This window comes from Lactuca virosa, chromosome 2, assembly GCF_052849685.1.
Source record: "Lactuca virosa cultivar CGN04683 chromosome 2, Lactuca_virosa_CGN04683_v6, whole genome shotgun sequence".
NCBI classification, from domain to species: Eukaryota; Viridiplantae; Streptophyta; class Magnoliopsida; order Asterales; family Asteraceae; genus Lactuca; species Lactuca virosa.
In genome coordinates this window covers 106,696,711-106,709,105 of record NC_136427.1, presented here as the reverse complement: position 1 = coordinate 106,709,105, position 12,395 = coordinate 106,696,711, and positions in this window count along the sequence as shown.

The window sequence follows — 12,395 nt, the reverse complement described above, 5'->3', positions numbered from 1 at the left end:
GCACAAAGAGTATTATTATCAAATTTTAACACAAGAAGACCACGAACTAAATCTTCTGTAACCAGCTTGTTTAGATTTCGAAAGTTTAAATGTGATAAACGTCTATGCCATAACCAACTGACATCACTTGAAGCTTTCGAAAGTAGACAAACAGATGGTTTGCCCATTATTGGTTTAATATCGAGTGTGAACATATCGCCATATCGTTTCGATTTTAACAATACTTCATTCGTCTTGACTTTTAAGATTATACTCCCTTCTGTTGGGTTATGAGTATTCTAACACTCCTAAGTGTACATGCAACCCTAAATACCTTGGATCTATGTTTTCTCTATTATACATACAATTATGAACATCCAAGGTATTATCCTAATCTAGCATACAAAATAATAAATATAACAAGATAGAATACATACCTCTTTGATGTAGAATGTCTTCATGAAGCTTGAGTGCCTAGTGCCCCAAGTGTGACACCTCAAATGGTTCACACAACACCAAATACACTTGGAATAACTTGAGAGAAACTTGAACACTCCTTGAAATCGTCTAGCCCTCACACTCACACATTAGTGCACGATTTCTTGAGCCATGGGAATCTTTTATATGGTGGCTATTAGGGTTACACCATGTAACTCATAACTTTACCCATTCCTTATGCTCCATGGATTTTAACCTCCATGGAGTATCCATGGGTCACCCCATGGACTTAGTCCAACATAAGGAATCTTGGATCACAAGCCCACATATATAAGAATGAATGATTTACACAATCAACCCATATATTTAATTAGTCTCCTTTTGATCACTTAATTAATTCCAAATTAATTCTTGATCAATACTAATTAAATAACCTTATTAATATATTAGAACTTATAATATATTAACCAACCTTAAGTGTTATTTCTCTCATTATAGTCTATCCAAATGCATGATGCCATGCAACCCAAATGGACCATGTCGGGTCGGGTCAAGTCTTACCAATTATAGTTATGGACTTAGACATTAATCCAACAGTCTCCCACTTGGATAAGTCTAAAACTATTCTTGCGTATGACTTCAAGAACCGACTGGCAATCGTAGCTCTCAAAAGCTTCCGTCGAACTCTGACCTTGCCGATGATCTCTGACCTTTGTCAATGTCTTGTCCATTAGATAAGGGATCATATATTCCTCCATTCTAGATATCATATGGACTGAGACATGGATTATCAATCATTCTCTCTGTCCATTTGCTGTTTCCCGATTTCCGATTCATGATGACTGACTGATTGAACAAATCAAATCAGTCCTGGCTTGGCCAAGCACTCACATGTATCATCTTTAAATCATCGAGGGGCCCACAGATATCGCTTTTATCCCGAAGGTAAAAGGAATGGATAAACTTCGACTCATATGGCTTGTTCTACTACTTGTTGAATCATACACAAAGGCACGTTTTATAACATCGAGTTACCAATGCGTTTTCGTGCAATCAATGTATAACCAACTCATAGTAACAACTCATATCTCTAGGTTTGAAGAATATAAGATATTATCATCTCATGATCATTCGTGATAAAATCCATGAAGTGATTTAAATGAGTGCGGGTTGAATCCAATACTCAGAACTTATGAGCACTCATGAGTGTTGTAGCACCACTTTGTCCACCAACTTGGACCTCTACAAACCAACCCATGACAGTCTTGATTCATATCTACTTCCAACATATAACCGACTATGGATGGTTTGAATAACTTAATCATTCAGGAAGAGCGACTTAGTTATTCTGGAAGTCAAAACATGCAAAGTGAAACACAAGAATAAATGAATCAAATATGGTATCAAACCCTATGAATATAAATAAACACTTTTATTTATCACCATACTGATTACTCATTATTCATTGTTTCGGTTTTATCAACTTTATACTTGAATTTAAAACAATAGTTGTCCCATGCTCCAAGCATGTACACTATGTTTTCTAAACACTAGTCATGCCATACACCAAGTATGCATACTATGTTTGTCTATGATCTTTACTTTGTAAAATAGATCAATTGAACATCACTCCAATGATCCTCTTTTCACAGTCCCAAATCCTTACTGCAAATGCAAGAATTCCAAATTCATGCCATTTACTGAAATCTGTTAGATTCTAAACTTATATGCATTGATCCTCTTAATGATTATGCACGAAGTCAGAAAGACTTGACAACAATCATTACAGAGCATTCCAGAGGAGATCAGCTCCTTGGAAACATCCTTCTTTCATTAAGTTTCCTAATCTTATACAGATTGAATAATTTCTAACTTTGAAACATTTCCATATTCCATTTTGACTATCACTTCTGAACAAGAGTTGCCTCCTTACAGATTATGTCAATATGGTCCTTCCAGAATTAACATTATACTTCCAACTGTCCTTGAGCAACCAATCTTTGGTAAACCTTAGATTGTCCTCGACAATTGCTTAATCATTTTAGTCATATCCAATTCTAGACCTTTTCCCTTCATAATGCCCCAGGCATTTGGAAAATTTTAGAAAGGATGAATATAGCACATGTAATCGATCCTATATCCGAAGCATATGGGACACGATTCATGATGTCTCACATAAAGACTAAACCAGTCTTTTGCTATAATATTTCCATTTCAATTTGCCAAGTTCTCAAAATTCAGATTATGAAAAGGGATGTCGTAATCATAATCGAATTTTAGAACGCAAATAATGGACCCATATATAGAATTTCCTTATGTTGAGCCATTCCAACATGAAATTCATATATATATCCTTGATTAAATACGATTAAAATCTCAATCTAAGCTTTTAGAATTGAAATGAAGTATAATTTCCTCTCCCTTAATTATAGCAAAACAACTTTTTCAACCCCTGCAACCTCACGAATTGAAACTTTTGTTTTCTATAATTAACATTGCTAACTTGCAACCTTTGTCATAATTATCATGCTCCCACTAACATGATGATTATTAGCATAACACTTATGCTCCCACTAGCTTTGACATGTACTCAGAAATCAGCTGACTTTCTTACCAAAGTTCAAATTTCTGATACTAGATTGTTTTGATAAAACTTTATCAAAATCATACACCTCTCTTATATAGCTCACATGTGTGTCTAAACAATTTTAGAACTATGAAAAGGGATGCCGTAATCATAGTCTCAATTGTTTAGACCTTTGCCACTTCTCACAAGTCCATGTTAGTGTGCCGGTAAACCACACACGCTCCACTAACGACTTTGAGAATGCAAATATCACAATTGCTATCTAGCTAAAATCTACTTAGTGAAAGTGTTTCCTCACCATCATTTTCATGAATCGGAGAGAAACCTTATGACACTTAGATTTAATAGTGTATGTGTTCTTATCCATGTGGATTTGTCAAAACCATAATCACAAGACAAGGTTAGTGACAAATCCAAACTCATATTGATTAAACTTGTGCAATCTTAAATTCTTGCCATTTTGCAGCTCAGGTGCCTACCATTGCTTCCAAGTAGTTGTGCAACCAATTGAGAACTCTCAAACTCCTATGCAAAGCCAACTTGAATAGGCACAAAAATTTCAACACGATAGGTTATAAACCTCAAGTCGTGTGCTAGTGAAGGACTTTAGGTTTTATTCTTGATTAAGTCTTGAAACTTTCAAGAGCTTTAAGACTCCCACTGTCCTCTTGACATATAAGACTCCCTTGTCAAATATTCAAGAGATAGTGCGGATTCTTTATCAAGACTAACACTTTACACAATTGGCCTAAGTTGGTCTCTGTTTTATCCAAAACATCACAACTTACCAATTTCAAATGTACAAGAGTATATAACCTTTTACTCTTACATTTGACTAGTGTTAACAAACCCTCTTTAAGATATGTCACTCAAGTTACAATCTTGGAGTATGACTCTAAGAATTGTTTTGGAACGAAGTATGACTCATCTTTTTGATTTAACCATTTCAACAATTCATGACTCCTCTTCTTAGTCATAAGAATGCACTAAGATGACTTTAGTGGACCAATTGTGATATGGTATCTTAATCATTAAGATGATCATCAACATGATACTAAAGTACTCTCCCATCTTTTCAGATTTGAGAAACTTTTATCTTTCTGCCATTCTTTGATTCTTCTTATTCGTTCTGTCTCACATTGAAACTTCTCAAATGCTACAGACTTATACTTAAACTTATAAGTATAACCATATTTACTGAACTGAAGTAAATCATGACGAATAGTCTTCTTGATCTTTTGTGGTGGACTTGACCAGTGCACAAGAATGTGTACTCGATCCCTTAGTCCTTTCCTTATTCACATAAGGAATTAGTCTTAATTTTCCAAGCTGAAAGTTCTCATTCATCATACTATACAACTTGCATGATTCCAAGTTTCGGTCCAATTGAACCTTGGGTGATGAGAATCTTTCCTTATTTGGTAATATTAGCCACTACCACAACCGAAAGAATCAAATCCATTTTTCCAATATTGCTATCAATGGAATCTTATAAGCAACAACTTTTCACAAATGCCATTGTAAGGATACTTAAAATAAATAAAATCAAAACCTTTTTCTTTTATTTTAAAACTTTGCGGAAAAACTTATCCTTACAATCCATATGAAAACCTTGTTGTTATCTATTCCTAAGCAATATAAATATCATAACTCTTAAGTAATAGCTCAAAATTCTGATCACCGAACCATTCGATTGAAATCCATCTTCGCGATCAGAATCAGCATGTACTTAATAGACTTAGACAATGGACTTTACCTGAAGTAGAGCCAAACTTATTGACTTTAACATCCTTAGGTAAATTTGGCAGCTTCGTAACCAATGCCCCTTCCTTTGGCAATAGTTACCTATGGACCCTTGATAATGGGACTATCTCAGACTTCGCCTCTCTCTTTACCATTGGATCAACCGAGTTGACTATGGCCGATCCCTTTCCATTGGGAAGAGAGAGCTTTACTGGATATCCAATGTCATCATTGTCAATGTCCATAGCGTTTTAGGAAGTTGATCTTAGCAAATAGATAAGATCATTAAGGGTCTTGTCTTAGTCTGTTTCATAGGATTCCCAAAAGAACTCACTATGTGACTTAGAAAGTAGTTGAGCCACCAACTTTCTCAAGACTTTGACACCCAACTCTCCCGGCTTGTCAATATGTGACTACATCTCCAAGATGTGATCACACCTAGACCTTGCCTTGCCAATAGGGCTTGAGTGACCTTAAACTTTTTAGGAACTTGTGGGTTAGGGAGAATAATTCGAGGAGGTGAAAGAAGTATGATATCCATGGGACATCATCTACATTTAGGAAAGCTTGTTTAAAGAGATTTGGGAAGATCATAAATGTCTAGACCAGACATCTTTGTGGAAGATATTCAAGATAGTTGATTTAAAGTCCTTAATATGACACCCAATATGAAATATTAAGGCTAGGACCCAACAAACTATTTTATAACTTAGAAGAGGGATGCCGTAATCCAAGCTATAAAATATTTGAAGGTAGGTGAATGACGATTCACCAATTTCCACCATGAAAAACGAAATAATTTATTAGGTTTTAATTGGATTTGAAAGTCCTAGATCTTTGAGATTCATTGAACTGTTCAAAGGCATGTTTCAATCTCGAGTGTGCCCTTCAGGTTTTGTGACTGGGATGCCGAGGATCACAAAACAAGGTGTGAATAACCATGTAAATATACTTGGTACCCTTAATATTTACCCCTTAATCAGTGTGCCGGTTAACCACACACGCTCCACCGATACTATGATAAATATTAAGTTACCCTTTGCCTACCTTTTTAAGTCCAGGTTAGTGTGACGGTTAACCACACACGCTCCACTAACGACTTAAGCAAAGTGCAAAGTGTAATTTCATGGGTTAGCACCAAATTCACATTTTCCTAAGTAACTAAGATTGGGAATTTATAAGTGTTTAGTTACTTAGTATTTATCATTAATACTTTTAATGAAGGGAGAATTATAGTCCTTGTCCTACCCGTTCGGCTAACGACCCTCCACCAGTCAAGGAAGCGGTGGGTGAGAGTGGACACCCATTAAACTGCCATTTTATAGGCAGTAACCTTATACCCCCCTTATAGACCGGCTTCGTGAATGAGGCCTACTAACGGTAAGACTGACTTTATTCTTATACATATATATATATATATATATATATATATATATATATATATATATATATATATATATATATATATATATATATATATATATATATATTATTAACTTATAATATTATAAAGTATAAGGATTGAATTTTAACTTTTAAAACTCTAAGGGCTAACTTGGAATTAAAGTATTCATAAGTGAAAACTTTTCAAATTCCAAAACTTGAGGGCAAGTTTTGAAACTATTCAAAACTAATTAATTCCATAACTTATGAGTTTAAAGTAGTTTTAATTAAAAAAAACTCTTCAAGTTCCATAACTTGAGGACAAGTTATGGAAGACTTTAAACTAATTAATAAAAAAAAATAACTTTTTTTTATTGTAACTTATGGAACTAATTAAGGTTACACTTTTTTTTTTAATTTAATGAAGAGACTCTTGAACCTCCATAACTTGAGGACAAGTTATGGAGTCATAAAACCATTTAATTAGAACTAGACTCTTCATTTTGTAACCTTTGCCAACTTTTATGAGTTTTATGATTCTTAAATGTGACTTTTCATATAACTTGAGGACAAGTTACAAAAACACACTTTGGAATCAACTCTTAGATTAAAATGGATTGAAAACAACTATTTCACACAACTTTTCTATTAATCTAAGAACCTCATAAGAACAAGATAATTCAAATCATCAATCTTCAAGAAATTAGCATGAACATACAAACTAATACAAATCTTGAAATTATGACAATTATCTTAGAACTTGGATTAGCATGAACATTACCACATCAAAAACAAGTTTATAAGTCCAAAAACATCTTAGGGTAATGTTCCTAGTCCAATTCCAGCCAAAAACAATCGAATATATGCATCCAACTCGATTTTTCAGCTACTTTTGCAAGTATAACAAGAAAACAAGCCTAGTCTCTGATACCACTGTTGGGTTATGAGCATTCTAACACTCCTAAGTGTACATGCAACCCTAAATACCTTGGATCTATGTTTTCTCTATTATACATACAATTATGAACATCCAAGGTATTATCCTAATCTAGCATACAAAATAATAAATATAACAAGATAGAATACATACCTCTTTGATGTAGAATGTCTTCATGAAGCTTGAGTGCCTAGTGCCCCAAGTGTGACACCTCAAATGGTTCACACAACACCAAATACACTTGGAATAACTTGAGAGAAACTTGAACACTCCTTGAAATCGTCTAGCCCTCACACTCACACATTAGTGCACGATTTCTTGAGCCGTGGGATTCTTTTATATGGTGGCTATTAGGGTTACACCATGTAACTCATAACTTTACCCATTCCTTATGCTCCATGGATTTTAACCTCCATGGAGTATCCATGGGTCACCCCATGGACTTAGTCCAACATAAGGAATCTTGGATCACAAGCCCACATATATAAGAATGAATGATTTACACAATCAACCCATATATTTAATTAGTCTCCTTTTGATCACTTAATTAATTCCAAATTAATTCTTGATCAATACTAATTAAATAACCTTATTAATATATTAGAACTTATAATATATTAACCAACCTTAAGTGTTATTTCTCTCATTATAGTCTATCCAAATGCATGATGCCATGCAACCCAAATGGACCATGCCGGGTCGGGTCAAGTCTTACCAATTATAGTTATGGACTTAGACATTAATCCAACACCTTCTTCGTTAAACACCACTTGATTTCTAGTGCCCATAACTAATTGTGAAACACTAATCAAGTTATGTTGAAGACCTTCCACACATGCAACGCGATTTACTGTGAATTGCCCATTCGTTACTTTGCCATATCCTTTCACTTGACATTTTTTATTATTACCAAATTTCACCACCCCAGCATTTTCAAGACTTCGAAAATCTCTTAAGTTCTCCTTCCTTCCAGTCCTTGGTTATTAGTTTGAAACAAGGAGTGAATTTTAGAATTAAAAGCCCAAGTTCGAATTTTTGCAGTTATACTATCAATTAAATCAACATCATTATCTAAAGATATTGAAATATAATTTTTCGATAGTTTTGGACTTTCATTAGATTGCTCCTCAGGCTTCTCAATTCATGTTAATTTGTTGATTGGTTTCCATCTCTGTTTCGGAATTTCTGAATCTTGAGAAGATAAACTTCTAGTTGTTGACTCATTCAAATACTTCATAAGTTGTTTTGATCTGAACTTGAGAAAACCTCCCAAACTGATACCTTTTGCCTTGTCCTTCAAGCCAATTGTTGATAGAATGAATTTCTGATTTTTCATTTGAACACGAAACTCTTGTTGGTTTTGTGATTGAAGGATTTGGAAAATTTGGCTTTTGTGGAGTAAATGTAACTTTTGATTTGAAAGTTTTGTTCGGAACTTGTTGACTATTCGTCGATTTTTGAACATTATTAAGTTTTTTATCATTCACAACTTGGTGTGATTTCTCATACTTTCGAATGTTATCAAATTTTCGAATATGTGCAACCTTTTGATTTATTGGAAATTTGTCTATTACACTCATTGGATGATGAAAAGACGTGTCTTTTTGTTTTTCAGTGACAATTGGTTTTTGAGAACTCTTGGTTTTTGAAGAATTTGAGAATTTAGATTTTGAAACACTAACTGTCTCATACGAAACTTTGGATTTAGTTAGAGCGGGTTTTTCGTTAGACACTACTTGCCAAAAAATTACTTTTCGTGCCTTTCTTTTTGAAACTTTGTGTTCTTTTGAAAAATTGTTAACAAGCACTTTGAATTCGTTTGAATTGAGTTTCACAATTGGAGTTGAATAAACAACTTCTTTTGTAACAACATCTTTTTCTTTTTCTGATTTAACAACCCATTTTTGTTTTGAGTTTTGTTTTTGAAAAACATACGAATTCTTAGTGAGATTGTTTTCAACAGTGTTTTGATTTGCAAAGAATCCTTCATCACTGGAACGCTTATTGTCTTCTTCGACCAATTTGTTGAATTCGGGCTTGACGTTCTCAGCATTCCCAGTTGTGACAAATAATTGATTTGGAAAAACTACATCATCTGTGCATGTAAAATTCGGATACACGACAGTATGAGTTTTCAAATAGTGAGCACCTTTGTCATTCATCACCTTGTCAAATTTTTCAGTTTCTCCATAAACTTGTTCAACAACAACTCTTGGAATTGAAGTTTCAGTTGAAACTTTCTTTTCTGTTTTACAAACATTCGAAGCTTTGATTTCATCCTCCTCATCATCACTACTATCTGTCTGACTGTCTCGAACTTCCACTTCATCAAAGTCAAATAATTTCGAAGTAGAGGGTTTTCCAATGTCATCCTCAACCATCGAATCATTAACAATTTCTTTACCTTTGGCCTTAGATGTGATGTTAATTATAGACAACTGAGAACAATCAATACTTTCTTCTTCTTCAATTTCACTGATTTCGCTAAGATTATCCGAATTCTCATCGACATCAGCAAAACTGAGTTGTGAATCAAGTTTCGAATGTTCAGTTCTTTTCAAAATTTTCACTTGTTCATCTTTTGTCAAACTTTCATTAACAATATTAACCAATTCATCAGCATTTAAAAACTCATATATCTTAACAACGCCATATGCGAACCTATCGTCTGGTACTTTGTTAAAATCAGCTATTGTGTTTTCACAATCATATGACATGACATCAACTTTTTCTCTTTCGAATGCAAGAAAAGGCAATAGTTTTTGATGTTGTTCTTTGCTAATATCAGAAGAATGATGTAATGCTGTTAATTTTGCATATAACCATTTTGCAGAATTACAATAGATGTTACGTTGAGCCAACAACATTCTTACATCTTTATCTAGATTCTCTCGATCACAATTGACATTTTCTAATTGCAACTCTAGATACTCTACCGTGCAACGTTTCGTGTCTCGCATGTTTTGAGTCTCAAGCAATTGATTATTAAGTTTCTTTGCCTCATTACTAGCAGACACAACAATAGCATCAAAGTAAGCAACAGTATCATCAAAAGCAATTATTTCAGAATCATATGCATGTAAAGGAATATTGAAAGATTCGAGTATAGAGCGTACCTTTGTTGTCATTGGAGATTTGTCACTTGACTTCGAAACAAAGCAATGTCCAGATATCTCTTCTTCTTCTCCATCCTCGAATTCTGCATACATGGCACCATGAGTAGGATGTCTCATTTCCTCATCATCAGACCCGGATGACCAAATCTGATAAGTACCGCTTTCTTCATCTTCATTCTCTCCTCTTGCCACAAGAGACAATCCCTTGGCCTTCTCACGAACTTCCTCCGCTTTTTCAGCATAGTATGCTTCGTCCTTCACTCTATTCTTCTTTTCCTCTTTCTTACGAAGCATACAATCAATTGCAAAATGATTCGCACCTTTGCAGTAATGACAATCTACACCAGAATCTCCTTTCAATTTCTTTTCTGCCTTAAACTCTTTCACCTTGTCATCATCCTTCTCAGACTTTTCAAATTTCTTTTTCTCTTCTACACCAGACTTCGTAAGATTTCCTTTCAACTCACTCTGCTTTCCCTTAGAATTAAAAGGCCTTTTGAAAAACTTCTTAACTCGATTATTCGAATAAAAACCTATAGCTTCATCATCCGAATTCAAGAGAAAACCTTCTTTATCTGAATTCTCTTTTTCAGCAGATTCCACCTCAGATACTTTCGAAACCAGAGCTAGTGGTCCTCCTAAACTCTGTTTCGCTTCTTCCATTATCTCAGACACTTCACTTTCGTGTGTCTTCAGCTGATTGTAAACATCATTCAAAGAAGAAGTATCAAAGCTCTGTTGATTTTTGATCATCATACTAACACTCATCCACTCCTTCCTAAGTCCCATAACAAAAGTAAGATTATACTCCATTAGAGACCTTGTGATTCCATAGCGATTGCATCTGTAGATCAACTCATTTAGACGATCATAGTAAACTTCAATTGTTTCAGTTTCCTTCTGTTTGAACTCTTTCAGCTCAACTAAACATTGCTTAACAGAATTTATCTTAGTCTTCTCGCTTCCTTGATACTTTTCCTTGAGAGTATTCCAGATATCCTTAGCAGTTTTACAACCACGAATGTAGTTATAAACAACAGGTGGCAAAGCACCTCTTAATTCTCTCATACAACGCTTTTCGTGTTTCTCCAGTCTTGTTTGTTGTTCTCCAACAACAGAAGTAGTTCCAGATGAACCAATATTTTGAACATTCGGTGGAGGTTGAACTGTTCCATTGATGCAATTCCACAACTCTTCATCCAGACCATTCAAGTAGTCTTCCATACGATCAGCCCACTGATCATAGTATTCTGGAATCAGCATTGGAATTTTGGTTGATGATCCGAGCAGATGAGAATAAGAAGTCATTGTGTTCATGTTGAAGTTCGCCATTGACGAACACACGAGAAAAAAAAATTCAGAGATCACAGAAAACTTGATGAATTTGATATTTGATCAAACGAATTGATCAGAAACTTATAATCGATCACTCGATTAAACAATTTGAATGCAGGATCTAATCAAATCTGTAGATTGGATGTGATTTTCAGAACCAAAAGTGCGGAAACTTTTGAGACAAAAAAAATGACTCAAAATCAGATGATTCAGAAAGAAAATTAGATCAATGTAGTTTGATTCCTTCTCTGATACCAATTGTAGTTGAATTGTATATGAGAAATCGATTAAGAACAAGATCAATCAATGTAATGAACTCAGAAAGTAAATAAGACTTTGAAGTTTCTATTACTCTCAATAAGCATGATTACAAAAGTAGACTATGAAATCTGGAAAACTCGTAGTCTAAACCAAAGCTCAGTCCCTATTTATAGGAAACATGAGAGTACAAAAAATACTAAGTCTGGAACCATTACGCTTCGTACAAAAGTGACTTAGTAAATATATTATATACGAAATAGACTAAACACAATTCGACTCTTTACAAGACATCGACCCTTACACCTGTGTCTGAATGCTGTTTGCTTTGTGCTTTGTGGGACTCTGAGTGATGGGAGTTAGCCATTAGGTGAATACGTCACGTCACATGTGATCAGGATTGAATAATATCAGAGTGCTGGATTTAGCCCTATTACGCAGCTCTCGTTTGAGTCTAACCGTTGTAGGGACGAGTCTTTTACTCGAAGGATTATCTGAGCCTCATCACATGTGATGGTATTCAGGTGATGACTAATTGGCATTACAAGGAGGCCTTCAGCAGTTGAGGACTGGTTTGGGTAGAGTCGGAGATTTCCCTAGGGCAAGCCTAGGATGAGAG